The 23,101-nt window shown below is 34.3% G+C and overlaps 1 long non-coding RNA gene across 1 annotated transcript; it reads left to right on the top strand.

Annotated features, from left to right (window-relative positions):
• The first annotated feature begins 8,241 nt into the window (after positions 1–8,241).
• On the top strand, positions 8,242–16,939 carry LOC127870313 (uncharacterized). Its single transcript, XR_008044753.1, has 6 exons — positions 8,242–8,375; positions 9,181–9,285; positions 12,419–12,629; positions 15,033–15,192; positions 15,735–15,862; positions 16,401–16,939. It is a non-coding gene; the product is annotated as an uncharacterized LOC127870313 (long non-coding RNA).
• The last annotated feature ends 6,162 nt before the right edge of the window (positions 16,940–23,101 follow it).

The following is a 23,101-nucleotide window of genomic DNA, read 5'->3' as shown; positions in this document are numbered from 1 at the left end:
AGTCTCTGGTGTTTGGGGTGTGACCTTCAGAATTTTTTTCATCATGAGACCTGACCTAGTCTCCGACAGGTGCTCAAGAGTCTGAATAGTGGCTGTCAAAAGGAGGGTAACCTCAGAATAGCACAAGTCTTTCTACTGGTACATTTTTTTATAAAATGGCAATGGGTTTGAGCGCATCGCACAAGAAGTGAGCAGTGTACATAAATTTGAATGTTGCTATTGGTTTGTACAGGCTAGGGGCGTCACAGTACATTGATTTTGATTCATTATCAAAGCGAAGCCAATTGTTGTCAAGTTTCCATGACTCTTGGAATGCTCTAGTGTTTTGTGTTTTAATTTATTTTTTTTATGACTCTTTTTCGTCCAACGACGCTTTAAGGTTAAAGACGCCATGTTAGCGACTGTAGAGACAAAGTGGTTAATTCCATTTTTATAGTAGACTAGATGAATGACTCTTCCTATGTGTTAAAAATACGAAACTTTAATTACATTTAAACCGTGCGTGTTTTTCACATTTTCATTTGATTAAAATACGCTGCTGTCAGTTAGCATAGTGTGAGAGTAAAACAAACAAATTAATTAATTATCATCTTTTCATTTGATCGGAAATTGACAGAAAGTTGTAACATCATCGACATAGAACTAATTATTTAATTATCACTTTTAAATTCAGATCAATAGACAGCTTGGAAATAATTAAATTATTGTCACGCTTCTTTTCATTTTTAATCTTTAATAATACGACATTTGCGACCGGCCGCTATTTTGTTTGCAGACGACAATTTTAACTGTGTATTCAAAGTGCACAGTGTCTGCACATGAATAACCGAATATTACTCCATAGCTCCACCCATTTTTACATTTCATTCAACAACGTTATTTCATGTGTAAGCGAGCTCAATGTTGATTGGCCAGCTAGCATGCGCACTTCAATAACAATAAGGTCAAGCAATGTCTCGTATACAGGTGCAGACCGGTTTTTGTTCACTGTTCAAATTGCGAACACTTTCATTGAAACAAAGAGAACAAGGGACAAAATTGTCACAAAACCAGGTTTTCATTGTGAAAAAAAAATCTGATAAAGGGAGAAAACTCAAACTGAACTTTTGAAATGACCAAAAAAAATTAACCCCCTTTGTAAGTTTTTTTTTTTTTTAAATCTATTTTTAGTCGTGGCGACCTTGACATTGGAGATATTGACGTGATTCTTTCGTGGGACACACCGTCCCATGATGGTGAACAAATGTGCCAAATGATTTTAAAATCTCACAATGAATGACATAGTTATGGCCAGGACAAGCTCATTTATGGCCATTTTTGACCTTTGAACTCAAAGTGTGACCTTGACCTTGGAGATATCGACGTAATTATTTCGCGCGACACACCGTCCAAGGATGGTGAACAAATGTGCCAAATGATTTTAAAATCTGACGATGAACGACATAGTTATGGCTCGGACAAGCTCATTTATGGCCATTTTTGACCTTTGAACTCAAAGTGTGACCTTGACCTTGGAGATATCGACGTAATTATTTCGCGCGACACACCGTCCAATGATGGTGAACAAATGTGCCAAATGATTTTAAAATCTGACAATGAACGACATAGTTATGGCCCGGACAAGCTTATTCCGCCAGCCCGCCAGCCCGCCAGCCAGCCCACCAGCCAGCCAGCCCGCCCGCATTCGCCAATCTAATAACCAGTTTTTCCTTCGGAAAACCTGGTTAAAAATATAGAAAACCAATCCAGGTTTAAATGGTGGCTGTTTTCAATGAAATTTTACGATATTTAAGCATTTTCGCCATCAGATTTTTTTCCATTGACCAAAAAATCGTTAGGGTCGGGGGCAAAAAATAGGGTCGGTCGGGTTCCCTGAACCAAGACTATTTTTTTTTTGGCCTTATGAATTATCAAGGAATGAATGCTCAAACAAAAACCTTTGTTCAAACTACCGGTAACCATATATTTTCTTATAAAATTCGCAGTGTGTGATACAACTTGACAATTGTGTAAGATACCAAGGCACTGTTTCACACAGATAAAATGCAAGTACAAGAATACACGCAACTAGAACTTAACCATCCACTAAAACATACAGAAATTCACTTGTCAGCTTGTTAACATATAAGGTAAATGGAATTAATTTAACAAACCACTTTCATATCAATTTCCTTTTAAATTCAGTTGATCATTAACATTTAAAGCTCCTGGTTCCAGAAGTACTCATAACAAATCTTAAAAAGTAGTCCGTTACCTTACAAACTATGGAAAGCAAATTTTTTTTTAATAATAAGAATAAAGCACTTCATCAAAAACACTTTTATACTTAATAAACACAATTCCCAAACGCACTATTAAACATAAGCATAAATATATACAAAGAGACCAATTTTTAAAGCCAGCATAAAGATCAAACACAGACGTTAATAAAAACATCCTGTCGCATTAATGGAAAGGTCAATAAATTTAGTCAGGACCGTTTTCCATTCACGATGATACAGTCATTATAGATTTAATTGTAAGTTAACATTGCCCTAATATCACCGAAATTCAAATTTTAAAGCAAAGCCAGGTTTATTTTTTTTACTCGATTGTTGAACGGAAACAAAGCCTTGCAACTTTCAGCTGCACTAGAAAAAAACACGAAAGTAAAGCATCTATCCGCTACAACCTTTTTCAACGAAAATAAAGGTCCAAGCGAATATTACAATACAGTAAAACTTTCTGACTGGACTTCAAATACTTAATTCTGAATCACAAATATACTTAAATTCAAGAAAACTATCTTCCTGACTGTTCACAAATGAGTCTCGTTCTTGAAAAAACGGGACTTAATGAATATGCGTAAAGTGACGTCCCTGAACAGCCTGTACAGTTCGGCTAATCAGGTCAGAGAGGACACTTTCCGCCTATACTGGCTTTTAATTAGAAGAGGCTTATTTTAAACGATAAAAGAACAACATAAAAGCGGAAAGTGTCATCCCTGATTAGCCTCTTAGGACTACACAGGCTAATCTGGGGCGACACTTTACGCACACGCATGTATCCCCGTTTTGCCAGAGCGAGTTTCAGATGCTAATTAATAATATTAATGCGCTTATTCCAGTATATTTCGAAGATAGTTCTGGCTAAGAAATTCTAAATTCAGAGTAAATGAACACTAATAACATTCAAATATAGAATTATGGCTAAATATGTACGTCTCAAATGTGGTTTGAGGATATGAACTATCTAATTAGGACATTGCGGAAGGCGTATCTGTGTCAGTGAACGTCCATTTAAAAACCGATTCATGAATCCCGTTGTAGTTTTAACTTTGTAATTAAACTCATTTGTAAAACATAAATTACCGTTATTGCTGAAATATAACTGGGTAATCAGGAAAGGTAAACAGTTTGTTTACATAAGAGGTTATTGAAATCAATGTAACGAAAAACGTTCATATAAATTTCCTTTAAAATTCAGTTGGCCATTAACATGTAGAGCTCCTGGGCCAGATGTACTAATCACAAATCTTAAAACAATATTTCCACATTCAAATTACTTTTTTTTGTTACATATGTTTGGAAAGCCAAATACATCTTTTTTATAAGAATTAAGAAATAATATTTTCTATCATGGTGTGTTGTCGAATAACCCACAGTAAGAAGTATAGATGCGTAGGAATTAAATCACGAGTGCGAAGCACGAGTGATTTGATAACACGCATCTATACTCCTTACTGTGGGTTATTCGACAACACACCATCATTGAAAAAGATTATTTCGATTCTAACACGATTCTGATTGATCTGGTTCAAGCTTTTGGACGTGAACTATGTTTTTCAATACTCCGCTCTTCTTAGTACAAAGTTCACTATTTAGTGACGTCGTTGAATCGTTACAAACATATGACGTCGTTTTCATTCATAAATATTTTTGCAAATGACGTCACTTTCATTGGAAAAAAATCGTAGACATATTTCATTACGAATTGTTTAACTTAACATTAAACTAAAGCTCCTATACATGTATAGCTTGACATATTTCATTACGAATTGTATAACTTGACATTAAATTAAAGCTTCCATGCATTTATAACTTGACATATTTCATTACGAATTGTTTAAGTTGCTTATCCTGTTTACCGGTAATTAAAATATTCATATGAAAAGTAACTTATCTATGTTTTGCTGGTGTTCATAATACTGTTCTTTCTTACGTTTTCATGTATCCAATGTACACAGAAAATTATGATGCGTTAATATACTCATTCTGAGTGATCGGCAATTATATCTTGATCGCCTCTATTAAAGGCTCATCCGTTTATGTACTAATTATGTATGTTTTGTTTACTTGTGATCGGCAATTATTTCTTGATCGCCTCTTTTAAACTCATTTCAGAAATTATGGGAATAATATTATTTTGTAATGTATTTTTTTATTATAATTATTTATCACTCATAATGGGCTTCTCCGCTTGTTTTCATGATTATTGTGTTGTCCATGCACGTTTTATGTATGTTTAGTTCACTTGTGAGTGTGGGCATGTGTGTATGGGAGTGGGTGTATTCGTGTGCGCGTGTGTGAGTGTGGGTGTATGCGTATGGGCGTGCGTGTGTATTATTATCTTTATTATTTATTTATTTTTGCATTTTTCTTTGCCTACGTTGTTGTTAATTTTATTGTGAATTTATGTTGTCCTCATGTGCCTACTATGGCGTATTGGATAGAAATAAACACCTATATATATGTTTTCTAAATTGCGTTTCCTAACAAATGACATTCTTTGTAGGCGTGGTTATGCCACTTATCACCAAGTATACAATTTGTTGTTTCATTTCATTTATATACATGCTACATTTATTACATTTCTTTAAGAGCGGGTTTTTGCAAGTGCATTTTGCTGCAATATTTTTTTTGTTTATTCGCAACTATTTTCGAAACAATAAGCTCCGCGCATAATTATTGCAGAATAACCCACTTTTGATTTCCTTCTTTGTCTATAGAAAACAAGTCGCGTGCCGTGTAAGAATAAAGCACTTCACAAAAAAAACGTTTATACTTAACAAACTATTCATAAACGCGCTCTTAAATGTTAGAAAAAATATGTACAAAGAGACCAATTGCAAAAGCCAGCATAGAACTCATAACACAGACAAAATAAAAACCTTTTTTTGCCGCAACAATGGAACAGTCAATGCAATTAATGCATTTCATTAGAGTCAATACCTGATTCCATGATCGATGATACATTATAGACTTAGTTGTAAGTAAATATAGCTCTTATATCACAGAAATTCAAATTATAAAGCAAGACCAGATGTATCCGCTATCACCTCTTTCTACAAAAGAAAATATCCTTACGAATATCATATTACAGTAAAACTTTCTGATTACTTCAAATACTTAATTCTGAAACATAAATATACTAAAATGCAGCAAACTATCATTATGATTGTCGTTGTTCTGGAGTCTGGTTATGGAAAAAACGGGGCTTCGTACATGTGCGTAAAGTGTCCGCAGAGACTAATCAGGGACGACACTCTCCGCCTAGACAGGATTTTTAGTAAGAAGAGACTTCCTTTAAACGAAAAATACCATAAAGGCGGAAAGTGTCGTCCTTGATCGAAAAAGCTGATGTGCTTTAAACAAGAGTAGTTTAAAGTTAAAAGTTTACTTTTGTGCAAGTATTCTCCCAAACAATGCCATATGAGAATATATTAGGCAATATATTAATCTTAATGCGAAGTTGTCGTATGTCTCAAGTGTTGAACGCCATTACTCAAACATGAATTATTCAATTGTAAAATCCAAATCATGTTAATACGATTTATAAGTCTTCTAAAAGCCTCAGGTGGTACAAGGCACACTCGGCACTTTCAGTCGTTTAACGATCGGTATGGTACACGAACAGAAGTCGACCAATGAACGACGATAGAGTGGCTATCTACGATTTTGTCTTTAAGAATAAAGCCGTATAAAATCAAATATTAGACATATAAATTATACTGTATAGCATTTGTATATTGTTACCGTTTTATTGATATATTAAATTTTATGGAATATTGTTGCAATTCTCTTTGGATGATGGATTCTGGAGTCAAATTTTCCATCCTTGTTATGGGGGTTGTGATCTCCTGCTGTACGACCCCGGGGCAAACACAGGAGCTTATTGCATGTGAGAAATAGTTGGTAGCCATATGTTAAATACTACTGCATATAAACGTTGCTTTTGAAATGTGTGTATACAAGCATCTTTACTCAAATAAATATACAAAGGACAGTCTGGTTTTAATATCTTGAGCTGCTGTACTAGTATATATATAAGATGACAGCGTCAGTTACTACTGCTTGATTTTGTAACTACAAGTTTCATTGCAATGCCAAATATCATTATTATTTTTTTAAGTCAATAAGTATTTTATTAAATACCGTTAACATATCATATTATTGTTGCTGACTGACATGGCATGTATGTTGTGTTTTTATAAATAATGTCACAGTGTACTTTGTGTGTATCATTTATAATATAAATAAATACATACTGTTTACAGAAAAATAATCTTGAACGCATGCATACGCTTTCGTTGTTTGTCTCTCTTTTTTTCCTTGTTATATTAGTTATCACTGTTATGAATGTACCCAGAAGATATCATTCTGTATCGCCGTGTCCGTATATCGTAATCAACGTTTTTCTCTCGTTTGGGAACGATTAAAAGAAATCTGAATAGTATTTATTCAAAATATAACGTAAACTATGGTTAATTTTAATATATAAATGCGTCTAAAAAAAAGTTGTAACGCATTTATTTGCAACAAACAATGGTTTGTAGATTAAACTTTTAGCGGTAAGCAAAATCAAAGAGTGTTTAAGATAAAATTTATTATTTATTATTATGACAGTTTCTTATTCGGCTTATATAAGAAATAAGACACTGGTTCCTGTTTCCTTACTTAGCCGCGAAAAAAGGACTTGAGTATAAATAAAAACAAATACGTAGAAATGAACTATAATGCTTTGTTTTATTTAATAAATACGTGTTTACTAAATGTATAGGTTTTAAAATGTGTTGATGTAAAGTAAGTATTTGAAGAAGAAAATGTCAGTTCGATTTGAACAAGAAATCCTAGTCAAGCGCAAAGAACAAACATGAAGGACATTTATCGCGAAACATAAATAACAAATGTATTCGAGATGCTTGACATACACTTTTATTTGCCAATCAGATGTATCTTTCATATTAATAGGATACGATTAGATAATTAAGTTACACAGAAACAGTAGCGTTATCGGTTTGAATAAAGAATAGGGAACTGGTTCCTTATTCCTTATGAACTGGTTCCTTATTCCTTATTCGTAAATTAATTCATTAAACAAATAACGTTTTGTTTTGATTTCATTCACGTCAGAATTGTTAGTATTATTAATTGTGATGCGTCATTCGGTGGAGCAATGACGCAACACAAAAGTCGAAGAATTGCTCTTTGTAATTTATTTATTTATTAATACAACGCTTCCAAGTCCATTATATATACCAAAAACAAGATATTCTAGTCAGACGATAATCCTTTACACGAGGAAACCCTCGCCCCAGATGGAAAGAGTCCTGTTAAGACAATAATCCTAATATGTCCTTATCTCTCCTGTATGTAAGACCCTGACTGACCAGCCAACTGAGTGTTGGTCTGCTATATACACCATTTGAACGAGTGTAGATCACCAAGAAATAATCTTTAATTAAGCCATACCTATTGTAAAAAAAATGACGTCGGTTGGTTTGACGTTTGACATATGACGTGTAAACCTATTGTTAGGCGAGAAACCAATTACTTTCTGTCATTCTAAATGAGCATAAACTCGATTCAGACCTTTGTGGTCACGAAGCAAAACAATGAAGAGAATTTCATTTATACATATATGCAGCTGTTGTCATGTACACTAATCAAAAAAGGTATTTGCTTGGTAACAAATTGGACAGCTTATTGACATACTTGTTGTTGGTGCATTACTTCACAATCGTTAAAAGCTTGTTTAAAATATATAGCTTGAATAAAGAATAATAAACTCTTCCTTATTCCTGATTCGTATAAACAACTAAATGGAAAAGGAAATAACTTACTCGCAATTTATTAAATCAATATTCCCATCAAAGTGAGTTCATACAATGTGTATTTAAGTCGAGGGGGAACACTTAGATGACATCCGATTTTTCGCATATTTCGATCATAACCAAGTTACAAGTGTGTGCATTTCAGCCACGGGTGAGCATTCTGATGACTTCCGGATTTCCGGCAGCATATTCGTACTGCACGTGCATGAGATTCCGGACTCGTTGACTGATCTGCTTCTGGACCACATAGAAAAATACGGTCACGTGATAGTAAAATTCGCGGGTAGGTTGCAGCACGGTACTTGCAAACAAAAACAGAAGTCGACTAAAATAAAACATTATATGTAACGAGCGTCATCAAGGCCATTTAGTAAAGACTGCTGTGATATGTCTGAACTAAAAGCTTCTAAACCACAATATAATCACGATGTCCTTTATTTTTAAGCATTCAACAAGCGATCGATGTGATCAAAACGTAAAGGACTTCAGTTAAATGTGTATTTGTTCTGAGCACCATTCATGGCCCCGCAAAGAAACTCAACATTTTGAATAGTAAATAATATATAAATAAGCCTCGCTCTGGTTAAACGGGGCTTAATGCATAGTCGTTAAGTTTGGTCCAAGATAAGCCTGTGTAGTACGCATAGGCTTATCAGGAACGACACTTTCCGCTTTTTTGTTGTTTTTCGTGTAAAGGAAGTCTCTTCTCAGCGAAAATCCTGTTAACACGGAAATGGGTCCGTATTATCAAAAATCGTACGACAATTTTACCTTACGATTGAATTTTGTAATTTTAAAATATAAGTGATTATGATTTGTATGTTTCAAATATAAAGGATATTTGACAGCTACTTTAAAAATGAATGGAAATATTCAACAAAAGTAATTCTAAATGTGACGGTTACGTATTTATGGCGCTTCGAAAATTGCATCGTAAGGTGAGAATGTCGTACGATCTTTGATAAGACTCGCCCCGATGCGGACTGAACAGGCTTATCTGGGACGACACTTTCAACACATACATAAAGCCCCGTGTTCACAGAGCGAGGCTCAAATTATAGGATAAATTAATCTGCTATGTATTTCAGGGTACCCGATAAGCATTGTACCGGATGCCGATGCCTTGAACCGCCTTCTACACGAGTCGGCACATCACTCAAACAATGTCAGCATCGCTCAGGACCTTCTGAATGGTAGGTTCGAATCCGCGCATTGACTGTTTGTTGCCCTCTCGATGCAATGGTTTCGCCAGAACATGTGGAATAAGACTGATAGGCTTTTTCTGGGCCTCACGAAACGATTTAAAATCAAATATACATAAACCATATTGTTTTGTGACTGATACGTATCTTTGATAGTTTTACTCGTGAAAATGCCCCTGCTCATGCATATAAATTAGATAACGACTGTAGTGTTTAGAAAAACAGCTTGACAATTTGGTGAATATGTCATTGAACGTAACAGAAATGATTCAAATGATACGTTTTATACATACACATGTATTTAGATGTACCACAAACAAAAGACGTTTGTATATTTACATGCATTCAGTCATTTAGGTTTAAATGAGATTTGTATTTTGCTGTGGTAATTTTCTTAAAATGGTGACTTGAGTTCTAATCGAACGGTACGCGAGTAAACTGTATATCACAGTCTTATACAAACTAACAGTTTCACAGACTTGAACTAATGTTACCCAGGCGTGAAGAGGTCTGTGATTTCCTATTTTTTCAAACAATGACACAGGAAACACAAACGTGTTCGGCCTTAGCTCACACTGTTGCAAACTTTACTAATGAATCCATTGGATCAATGTACATCACAAAACATAAAGTCCTTGTAAATGGTCAATTTAAACACGTAAGCGTTTATCAGGAAAATAACGCAGAATTTTAATGATATAGCCCGACTACAAGTTAATAAAATAAAACTCGGGTTTGCTTGAAATATAGCTTGAAACATTTGGAAGAACAAAATCTATGTCTGTACGATATCACACCTTAATTGGTCTTCGAATAGATGCATGTTAACTGTCAAATTAGACTGTCTCTATAACAGTACCTATGCACAGCATACATAATTAAATATTTTAAATCATTCATAAATATTTCCATAAAGCCCTAAATTATTTGGATAATTTTCAGGTTGATAAAGTGCCTTTTAAGATTTTCTTGAACAACAACATGTAAGTGGTCTATGTATCATTTTTTCCTATTTCATATTTGTCAAAACGCACGTGGAAATATAAATTAACCACCCTCTGAGGATCAGATCAATATCACGGCATGTCATTTGATTTTGATAACCTCTATAAAATAAATATGGGTGAACTTTGTTCGCGCACACACATATGAATCACATTTTTTAATTGAATTGACAATGCGGTTTTTGAATCCCGAACAGCATATTGTTTAATGCTCCGAAATCAAACAGTATCAAAGAGCGTTCATATTTTGTGTTTAGCATCATTCATAATCTGATTATTAAAATAATGACCGGGGGTCACAATTAGCCTGCCCTTGGTGACTCCAATACTGCTAGGCGCTATATGTTAAATCGTATAAGGAATATTGCGTAGATCGACTCATCCTCACGCACCCATCTATGATTCTAGTAATCATTATATATACTTGTATAACGAGAAAACGTATTCGACATTACATGCACTATTTATTTTAACCAGACATGTTTCGCATTTCCTCGGCTTTTCAGTGGCGTACAAATCTATATAATCATATAATTATAATACATATATGTGTGTCAATATTGTGAAAGTTCAAGTTCAAGTTTCGTTACCCTTTACAGAACGATAACTCAAATGAGCGTTATAGGGCCTCTTTGGCACATTTTATAATTGAAATCTAATTTATCATGGGAAGAGAGACTACATGTACAATAAAACTGGTCATTGCCTCGCATGATTGCTACGTTCTGTGATTCATAATTTAATAGTTAGAACTTTAATGTGTTTTCTTTCTTTCAAATATATGTGTATGTGTGTTGAATAACCATACATGTATGTACTTCCATTAACGTGTAAATACGTTGATTATAATTTGCAGTATAATATATTAATTATACATGTACTTAATTTCAATGTTTGAATAAAAGATTTCCATCCAACCACGTAATTGCAAAGTCTCTGAACTTTGAAAAGTGGACAATAGAGGACATTTGGCGGTCTACACACCGACCATTGGGGATCATTATGTGTATATTCTTTTAAGGACATCAGTTTATTTACACACCAGCGACTGAGAACAGGGTGTGTATTTTGAAAAATGGAAATTTGTGGTGTTATACACAACCTACACACAATCACTGAAAAAACCGTCAGGTTAGGACATGTTTAGAAAACCATTTTTTATCGTTTTTGTATTATTTCTAACATTTTGAGACATATTTGCATTTATGTCAAATGGGACGTCCTCATTTGCTAAGTTTGTCCCCAATCGCTGCTGTGTTAACTGATTCAGGTCCTCAATAGAAGGTGTTTGAGACGCACGCACGCACGCACGCACGCACGCACGCACACACACACACACACACACACACACACACACACACACACACACACACACACACACACACACACACACACACACACACACACACACACACACACACACACACACACACACACACACACACACACACACACACACACACACACACACACACACACACACACACACACACACACACACACACACACACACACACACACACACACACACACACACACACACACACACACACACACACACACACACACACACACACACACACACACACACACACACACACATACACACACACACACACACACACACACACACACACACACACACACACACACACACACACGCAAGCACCTTAGACTTGGAACTAAATCAGTTTAGTTTTTAGGCGTGTATCGAGTATGTAGAAACGATATACATTTAAAGAGGATTACACAAGTATAATATATACCATACATGATCAGAATTAACTAAGTGATTGAGGAGGAGAAGTAATTTGACAGTTTCACCGCAAAACGGTTCATGCACAAGAGAGATGATAAAGGACGCATACTATAACTCCAAAACGATTTTCAAAATAAGAATAAAACTTCAGCAGCGTATGTATTTGGACAGTTATGTAATCTTTTACATAGTATTTGTTGGTTGTGTTTGGACTAAATCAGCAAGTAATTGAAACTAATCACATCTGGGCAAATTTAGAAACTAAGTCATTGGGGGTAAAACAATGCGTGAACAAATAAAACGCATGTGAACACTCGAGGTTAGGATTTTTAATTTATTTTTGCTATTTTTTTTAATACAGCCCCCGATGACCACGTATGGGTAGGTGCTCGAAAAAAACTCCAGTTGTTATTTGTGGAAAGATGGGACAAGTGTGCCTCCCTATCTGAGGGATAAAGGTGAACCGAATAACTTGGAAGGCGAAGAAAACTGCATCGATAGGCATAAGACGGATCTTTATCTGAATGATGATGAGTGTTATATTAAGCAAGCCTTCATGTGCCAAGGTTATAGTAAGTTATTTGTCTAAATTAATTAAAGGCGTTTTTTCACAGATTTTGGCATGTATTAAAGTTTGTCATTAAATGCTTTATATTGATAAATGTAAACATTGGATCTAAAGAGCTCCAGTAAAAAATCAAGGATAAAATTAAAAAAGATGAAAAAAGTAACCCTCAACAGGGATCGAACCACTGACCCCTGGAGTTCTTGAGTAAAAGCTCTTCCACTTATACCTCCCAGCCATCCGTGCTCATACTATGACAGGTGTATATTATACTTTATATAAGGAATCCTCGTAGTTTCACAAAATATAAAAACAACAACAGAACTCTCCGAACTATTCAATCGTATCGCGTTGCAACGCTTTAATATTTTCCGGTTTTTAAATCGTCAACAGATGCATATAATGACTATTGTAGTACATGGTAAATGTTCATTATTACTGCTTCCTTGCAAATATTATAACTAGAACGAAAATTTGCGATTCTGAAACAACTTTTTTTAATTTTGTTAATTTACCAAAACGTGAAAAGGCCCCTTAAAAAAATAAATCATACACATACGATCTGTTGACCGTAATTTCTTGCATTATTTACCGAAATGTCAATTTAACATGCATAGTGAATGACGATGTATAAAACACAGACTTCGCGAAATTTGCGATAGAAGACGTTGTAAGAAGAGTGTTTGGTTGGGACCTAATTTCATAAAGCTCGCAAATCATTTCGCTTATGTGAAGAAAAATAAAATATCATGGTATTCAAATAGATAAATACATAATTCGTGAGTAAGAAGTATTGCTCGCAGATTTATTTATTATTTATAATGCATCAATCATATTAATGTATATTTTGAATTTGGATATGGTGTCAAAAAAGTGTGCACAGGGAAATTACAATGATATTCTTAGTGTGATAGGATTCGATATCCCAACAATATTCCTTAATATGATGGTGATTGCAAATTTTATTTTATATTAACTGGCTCTCAATATACCATTTTCATCATACATGTATTTGCTATGCTTTCAGAACGTCGAAAAGGGACATGTTTTTGTTATTTTATCTAAGTTATCTCTTCAACATACATATGATGCTATAATGTGCACACATCTCGACAGGTTCGTTAAGTCACTCTATATAAATTTGAATGTTTTCTGTTCATTTCAAACTTGCGATTTAAAAAGCTATAACCTAATTTTGCAATTGCGAACAACTTCAGTGCCTTCGGCGCTTTGATCTAGTAAACTAATAGAGATCCTCAATAACTTGTGTTTTTTTTGCATTCCATCGCAGTGACGTTGTTAAGTCTAAAATTATTTGCCTTTTTGATACCCATCTATTATAAGATCGTCTATTTCCGTGTAGTCTCGCCATTATCAGCAGTCCGAACGACGCCGAAATGTAAGGCTAGCGACGACAAATACCCATTACACCGAAATTCGTTTCTTAATGATATGTTTAAAAACGATGTATAAATAAGGATATGATATCATAATATAAAATAAAACATATATTTTTGCGTAACAATTAAGTTGTGTGCAGTCTATTTAAGACCAAAAAGTCTGATGGTCCAGGCGATTTTGTTTAGAGATTATATACGGTCTTGCAACAATAACAACTCGATGAGTTTACTCTTGGCACCAAACACGTGATAGGCGTTTGTTAGATCATATTTGAAAACCAAGGAAGCGAATATAAGTTAAAGCATATGCCCATATAGACCATACTGTTTTTGGACATGTACGTCCGTATTATAAGTAATTGCTTATCCGCTGTCGAACCACGGTTTCATAGTATATAAAATGTTTGTACGAATCTTTATTCGATTGCTAAACATGTTTGATTCCAGCAAGGAACTGAAAAAAAAAGTTTAAAGATTTTTATTGTTTTAAATGTGGTGAATGTGGTCATGCTTTAAATCTTTCAATAATACAAATAGTTATAATTTACTAGTTAATCGAATCGTTGATCACTTACTTGTATATAAAAAAAGATATATAATATGTGCATTATGTATTATAAGTTTCGTGTGTTATTTGTCTCGCATATAGGTAGGATATTAATCCAAACAACATCAACATTAGTAACAACATCTATAAATTCAGACCCACCGGCCACTAGTCGTCACACAGACATGACTACAACTGCACGACATGAAACGAATGACGCACATAGAATAATAAGTATTGCATTAGCATCCATATCGTCGGTGATCGGAGTTTTGGTGGCAATAACAGTCATTAGTATTTGTGTTAAGAAAAGGCAACGTCGGTAAATGAAACTTATTTTCACTTATTTTCAAAAGATGTTCACACTTTCCAGTGAAATATACATTAAAATAATTGTTCGTTATCCTTTGATGACAAATACAATTACATGAATTGCATTTAAAACATACTTTATGATCGTCAGGTCATTAACACAAAGAAGTTCCAGAAAGATCACCACCCATCATAGAGAGACCTTACGACCCAAATTCTGTATACGATTCACTCTCAGCCAATACATATGATTATGCCATCACTCGAGACGATGGCCGATGTTCCGTTTTCGCTTTTGTCGAGGACCATCAGTATGATTAAAGAACTTATTTTAAACATAATTTATGTAAACATTATTTTCTCAGGTATTCATTACTTACAAACAATATTTTCTTTTAGATCTATATAGTTAGTTTTTAATTGATCCACTTGTTAATATATCTACCTTTTTATGCAAATAATTGTCTTTTATAAGTCAAATGTCTGATATCCATCTCATGCCTCTCTATGTCACTACCATCAATATCCAAGGACCACAATGGAAATAAGAGATTAAGTTCTGTTTTTTGTGTTATCCTTGGTATAATGTTATTTGCAAGGTTTCATTCCTCATACATGTTTATTGTTTTACTATTTTACTATACTATTACTATTTTATCATGTTTGAAGATATGTTTTTATCATGTTGTATCATTATACTGAAATAAATCTATCTATCTGTCCAATATAATTATTGATATAAGTAAACAAATACATATTTTCCTTTCCTCGCGCAATGTATGTTTGCCAAATTGTTCGTTGGCGTTCGTTTCAAATAAAAGTACATTAATTTTATTTTAAATATACTTTGAAGATGTTCCGCTAATCAACACAAAGAAGTAACAGAAAGATCACCACCCACCATTGAGAGACCTGATGACTACTGTTATGTGTACGATGCTTCCCGAGGCAATCAAAATGATTATAGCATTCTTACATACGGTAAAAATGAATCACACATTTAGAGTAGTGCTGTACGAAAATAATCATGTATGTTTAGAATTCCGCACGCTCTAATATACGATATATTAACAGCTTGAGTGTTTCATCTTAACAGACTTTTAAAGTAATATAATATAAATATTAAAATAGTATTCGCACAAATTAACATCGGCGATTCACATTTACGAATAACATATAAAATAATTTATATATGTACAGTTCTTGAATAAAGTTTCGTGTACACGAAACAAAAATAGAAGGCAATTGAATTATCTTTTTCAATTACAACTGTCTTCATGCAATTGGTAAACAGTTCAAAAACAAATATTGTAAAACTGCCAAACGTTGTTGCGTTACAGTTTGCAAATTCAATTAATAATAATAAGAAAAGGTTTGAATTCAAGGCAGTTACCAGGGAAAACACTATAGGCTAATAACATGTATACATCTTTAATATGTATGTGAGAGCAAAACAGATCGATGACTGTTCGCATAAAATATGATACTATTTATTTGTTGAATGTTTTTGATTTTGCAGACCAAGGCTACGTGGATGTGGACTATGCTACAGCTGCTGCAACATTTAAGATCCAACGTTTTAGCTATCATCCGGCTTACGACAATGTGAACATTTTGAGTCATTTCAACATCGTAAATTAAAACTACATGCTAATGCATGTACGCTAATTTAAGTCTTCATACTAAACAAACAGTATATGTATGTTTTACGTTAGTTGTTTTCTAGCTTATTTATTTTATATTTATTTCGAATATTTGTCTCGTCTCGTCTGGCCTCGTTCCGTCTCGTATTTGCTCGCCTTGTAATGTCTCGTCGGATAAGTAAATACTGCAGTACCAGCATATACCTGTATTTAAGCAAATAATATAAATTCTGTATTGTTTTTCAACACGGTTTCACACGTGATTAATATGCGCATCATTCTGGTTAAAGTACCTTCATTTGAACTTTGTGAAGATGACATTTAGGCCCATTGTAACCTAGCCACTAGTTTATCTGGCTTATAAAGTCTGTGTATTATATTCGCATGTCACATTAAAAACTTACTGTCTAACCTACTTATCTACTTTGTTATTTACTTTATAAAGTTATTGCTTACATTTGAAAACATCACTGCTAAAGCGAGGCGTGCAAGCATACTAACATAAAGATATGTATAATAGATAACGCATCCGTTACCTTGAAGTGACAAGATACTGACAGGTTTTGTTAAAAGCAGCATATATGTTTTGATGGATGTGCCATTCGTTTACGATCGTTGGTTTTATAGAAGAAAACATAGGAAAACGTTATTTAAAGGAACCAAGTCAAACATTGATATATTTTGCGATTTGCATCAGGCTTCTTTAAAGCAAATGTACATACTATGGTGATTTTTTTAATCTTATCTTTTTTGGTCACAATATACTTACTTCAATCATACCTTATACTGATAATTAACCAACATTTCCATACCATTTCGTAATAATCATTTTTAGTTGAATATATTTATGAAATTTTATTTACATTTAAGAAATCACCACTTAACGCAATTCTCTGTTTTGAGTCGAATTTAAACACCTCCGAACAAGTTTACCATTGTATGTTACACATGCTCTAATACATACCTTCTTTGTTTTAATACAGTGTTCAATGCCTGATTCAATTATCACTATGACAAATCTACGGTATACTAAATCGTCATACATTGTTGGAGTGACAAGGACATAACTTTGTGAAAACTAAGCCTCTGAAAACATTCTATTCGTTGAAACTTAAACTCTTTACCTTAGAAATAACACTCCGGCATTCAGTGGCGTAGAGTCTGCCATTTTGAGCTAACCCCCACCCCATTCGAAAAAAAAGATTTGCGGCTAAAACTCAGTGCAAGAGTGCAAATAACGTTTTCTTATTGTATATATACCTTTAAAAAGATACACAATCATTCCATCAAGGCGAAAAGCTGTTTGCGACACGCTCGAGTTTGTTTTCTGAATCTGTTCCCTATAAACTTTGTCACTTTTTGGAAGATAAGGAAAATGCTTGTGAATCGAACGCGGGACTGCCTGTTACCAGGTCGCTAGACAGTCACCACGTCGACATACCTAGGGCGACTTCCGACGCTGCCCGAAGCCTTTCTCGCTTTCGCTTGTAAATTTTCGGATATCGTCGCGGGAAATTCACTTGGAAAGGTTTGTTGCAAAAAAACAAAAACAAAAACGAGCAGTTTGTATCTCGTTGAATCTATATTACCATACCACATATAGCGTTGAAAGTTTGGCTATTGCTATAAAGAGCAATCATTTTATATGGGTTAACTTTACTGAACGAAATGTTTTGCGAAATATTTGTTGCTTTTTTTTAACGTTGCACATTCGAGTGTTTTGTCCTCATAAATAATGTCATCAGTGAATTGTATAGGGACTGTCATAAGTATGGTTGTTATTTGAATTCAAGGCATAAATGAATGTTCACAAATCCACTTAAATTTGTATGTAATATCTGATAACAAATATCACCGTATTTAAAACATAATAAATATGTTCGGTAAACATAATGTTTAGATTTAAAATCAAAGTGACCATGTATGCAATTTGTCAATAATGACTGTTGTGTATGCTAAGAGAAATAATCTTTCTTCCCGTAAAGGAATTTTAACTTTTACTCTCCTTTTTCCTTCACAGACTCAGGCATACTCAAGTATAAGTATTGTGCTTTGTTATCCTAAGGTACTTGACTGTTGATGCAATAGGTGTAGATGTTATGTTTACACTTTGCTTTTACCTAGGCTTTGGATTTGAACAACAATAGATGGACTCAATTTTACATAAAGGTATTGAGAGTTTCCGTCATTAAACCACGAACTGAGTAAACACATATCTTTACAAAAAGCATTCGCGGCAAGAAAAGGTTTCTTTTCCGATAACAATGTATGATTAGACTTTTGACGGTGTGTTGAATTGATGCTCATTTCCCCATGTTTCCATTGTATGTAAACTATATACAGTAAGGTATGGTATATCGTAAGATGACGATCGGACTCGAAACAAATAGGTCTAACGCAAATATTCGACAAGTAAAGAAGTTGCACGTGAAATTATTATCACATATAAATGTTAACCATTTAAATTTCTCTCCATCTTAATTGCCTTTTCTTTGCGCTATTTATGTTTTAAATTGTTATCAAAAGTGTGTCCCTTGTTATTGTGATTTTGTCGGAATCTCATACTAGTTGGAAGTTTTCCTTTTCGAACGATTTACTTTTAACAATAACTTTATACCTTGACATCTTATTCTAAACATGCAGATGATAACATCGTATCGAGAGAAAGCTATCAAGTTGAATACGGTAGAAATCAAATTATGTAATTAACATGGTGATGATTAAATTGGTGTGTTATATGATACAGCATGTACAAGTTTCGATGTTTGTTTCTATGGCTTAAATGCTATATATTACATATTCATAGTAACTGTTACACTGATAAAAAAGAACGGCCACTAGTGTTATTGCTTTTAGTAGATTTTTATTATGTGATCATTTTCTATATGTCGATGTATGGGTAATCATGCTGTAATAATCTTACAAATAACCTGTGTATTATTCTCCTCTTACGGTTAGACCATTTGTGCATGTAGACCATATGTGTATTCGATGCAAACAATGATAATTATTGAACGGATAAATTAGTCCAAGCATTTGTGTACCTTCAATCCTTCCAATCCAGAAATATTGAACACCATCAAGAACTTACACATAAAGTAGAATCATCATTTAACAACATAACATTTATCTCGGTCGTTTTGAACTGAGTAGATACATATTTACTGTTTTTGAGGCACCCTTCCTAAATCTAGACTGGGAGTCATGCAAGACTGTATCTTTAACATAATAGTTGACTTTTAAATAAAACAATGTTTGATACATAAACTGTACTGTGTTTACCAACATACAATACATTCATTCTAATTTCAAATGGGTAAAAACTCCATAAGACTTTAAATTATCAAGTCTCTTATCTTGTACAAGATGAAAAGTCGGTGCGAAGAGTTAAGGAACAATCAATACCAAGTATTAAATCTCTCACACAACTAGTGGGCATGCAATCTAAGACAGTTGCTTCAATACATAAATAGTATAATTATGATGACACTTTTTTTTCTAATAAACGGATGAAAATAAAACAAATCTTATAAAATACTTTTTATGTAAAAGTAAATGATCAATTCATTGCCTTATATGTGGGGATTGTTTCATAATTATTAACAAACTCCACCACAAATGTAGCACTCAAACATATGGAAAACATCGGCAATCCGTTTCTTTGCAAAACAATTTTTATCTTCGATACAATGTCAAAACTTTCTAGCTGGAAATATAAACATTGTTCAATTCTCTTAAGTCCATAAAGAAAAAATATTAAAGTTATTTCCCTAGAGACAATTTATATGATATATGCATATTTTGTAAATTCTTGGTATTACATTAACTGAGCCAGGTATGGTTATCAAGTGAAACCCACCAGTCCGCCCGTCTGTCCGTTCGTCCAGCATCCTATTTCTGGAGTTTTTTCATAATTGCTTTGAGATATGTCCCTTATGTTTGGTATGTGAGTCTACCTGCATGAGTTACAGATTAAGTTTGAGTTTCGTTCCGGATCATTGATTATCGGCGAAGTAAAGGGCCTTGGACTACGAAACTTTCTTTACAATAACAGTTTCTTTAAAATAGTACATGTCCGGATTTTTTTCCGAACGCTTTCAGATAGTGACTTTACTTTTAGTGTTTGAGTCTACCTACATGACTTACAGATCAAGTTCAGTTCTAGTTTTGTTCCGGTTCATTGATTTATGACGACGTCACGGGCCTTCGACTTAAACATTTTCCCCAAAATAACACGTTTCCGTATAATTGTTTGCGACACGCATTCAGATATAATCACATTGTTGGTATTTCAGTCTACGGTTGAGTTTTTTTTACGTGTCGCCGGGTGGTGAAAAGTGTGCAGCCCGTCCGGGACGCGAACCCGGGACACCTCGCTTACAGGGCGAATGCTCTCCCGATTGAGCTAACCCGGCCGCCACACATCCAACAATCCAGCTTAAGTTCGGTAACGTGACATTCTCCCCTGCCAAGTTGGAATTCGTCCTAGAATTTGAGGCACAGAGAACAGTGTATTGCTGATCTCGACGAAACAACGGGCAATTTCTATGGAGAGCTGTAACTACCATGGTCCCCCGCTGGGCGCCACTCATTGTCGCCGGGTGGGTATTTATATATTGGCGGTGGGTTGCTACCATTCCCAAAACGTGATAACCAAGTTGGTTACAAAAAAATAATAAATAACCAATACATTATTATATCAAATAAAACACGCAGATAAATAAGTAAAATGAAATACAAAATATGAAACCGTTACTCGTGAAAAGTAATCGTTAATATAAAACATAAAATGGTTACCTGTAAAGAAACAAATATAGTTTAAATACAAATGTAAATATTTATAAATTGCGTGCTGGCATAAACTACTTAAACATAATAATAATGGAAAATTTCTGCAATTGATTCAAAATATGTACAACAGTATAAAATCAAGCATTTCTGCAAATGGTTATATATCAGAGCCCTTCATCTCAGAAATTGGCGTTAGACAATGCGAAAATTTATCCCCTTTACTCTTTTTACTCTTTTTAAACGCCTTACAAACTAATTTGCATCTCAAAGGCGCAATGGCTAAATTGGCATAGAGTTAACAAATCCCCTGGATCTATCCCTGCGGCTTAAACTTCTTATCCTTCTCTATGCTGACGACACAGTGATCCTTTCAAACTCAAAGACTGACTTTCAAAACAGTATAGACATCTTCAATTACTTCTGTGATACCTGGCATCTAAAAGTAAATTTAAACAGAACTAAATTCAGAATAGTTGGTGCTAGACAATTACAGAACTTCAATTTAAACAAGGTAAAATCCTATCGAGATTACCGACCGTTATCAATACCTAGGCACAACTCTATCTAGCAATGGTTCCTTCCTTAATGCCAGAAAACATATAGCTAAAGAAGCCAATAAAGCAATGCACCTTTTATACACACGTGCAAACAACGCAGACCTGCCCATTGACCTTACCATAAAACTATTTGACCACACTGTCTTACCTATCTTAACCTATGGCTTCAAAAACATATATATCCTTGAAAAATGCATAAAAACTTTCTTAGAAAATTTTTATTGTCCGATTCCATACATATACTTAAAAACACATGCAAATTTATTCGTTTTATCTTAAGTCAATTCAAGAACAGTCTATAACTACATTTATTTTTTCATCACTGCCTCCAGCCATCCAATTTTTACTTGTTGATGTATTAAATACCTGTTTGTTGTTGTTGTTACTATGTCTAATACCAACTAAATTGTAATGTCTGTAGCTATTTCAAATACGCTATTTGGCCTTGTGCAAATACAATTTTGTATGATATACTAAGAAAACTGACATTGACTGTGATTACAATACCTGAGTAAATTGCATTATCAGAAAATATTTTACTATCACCAGATGAAAGGCGCAAAATACAGTGGCAGTCCCTAACAATAAATAGATATTAGAAGTACAAGTCAAGTCAGTGTAGTGAATGTAAATTTATAAATATTATTTAGAACCCTATGTATTTAATTGCAAAGTATTGTTGAGCTCTAGCTTATGGTGCCTTTTGTACTTTGTACTCACAATTTAACATGTATATTCGGAGTACATACCGGGTTAATTCCTTAATAATATATGTTATACTCAATTAGTTGACGCCAGGCGGATAAAAGTCGGTAACCATTAATATTTAACGCTCGCGGCTCACGAGCCGGCCATATCGGAACAAGTCCCATGACAAACATCCATCCTTCGACAAACGCTCCCCATGGGGCTCGAACCTTCGACCTCCCGATCCCGATGCCACGGCAATCGGTATTGTCAACACGCCGACCTCGTGACTTCGTGTGTACTGGCGCACCCATGCGTTAACCAAGCCCGATAAATGACTGTGCATTGAAACATCCCCAACAATAGCAACATGGTCAGATCCGTTACGCAACAATCATTCCTCTACGATTTTAAGTTTCTTGGTTAATAACTACAATTGAAATTATGGATATTCCCAAACAAACAGCTATCTTTCTGGAAAATAAGATGGATAAACGCCCTGTGGAAAACTAAATGCTACACCGCACATCTCCGGCCAAAAA

Source organism: Dreissena polymorpha, chromosome 2, assembly GCF_020536995.1.
Source record: "Dreissena polymorpha isolate Duluth1 chromosome 2, UMN_Dpol_1.0, whole genome shotgun sequence".
Lineage (NCBI taxonomy): Eukaryota > Metazoa > Mollusca > Bivalvia > Myida > Dreissenidae > Dreissena > Dreissena polymorpha.
Note: the sequence above shows the minus strand (reverse complement) of the source record. Positions and strands in the feature narration are given on the sequence as shown.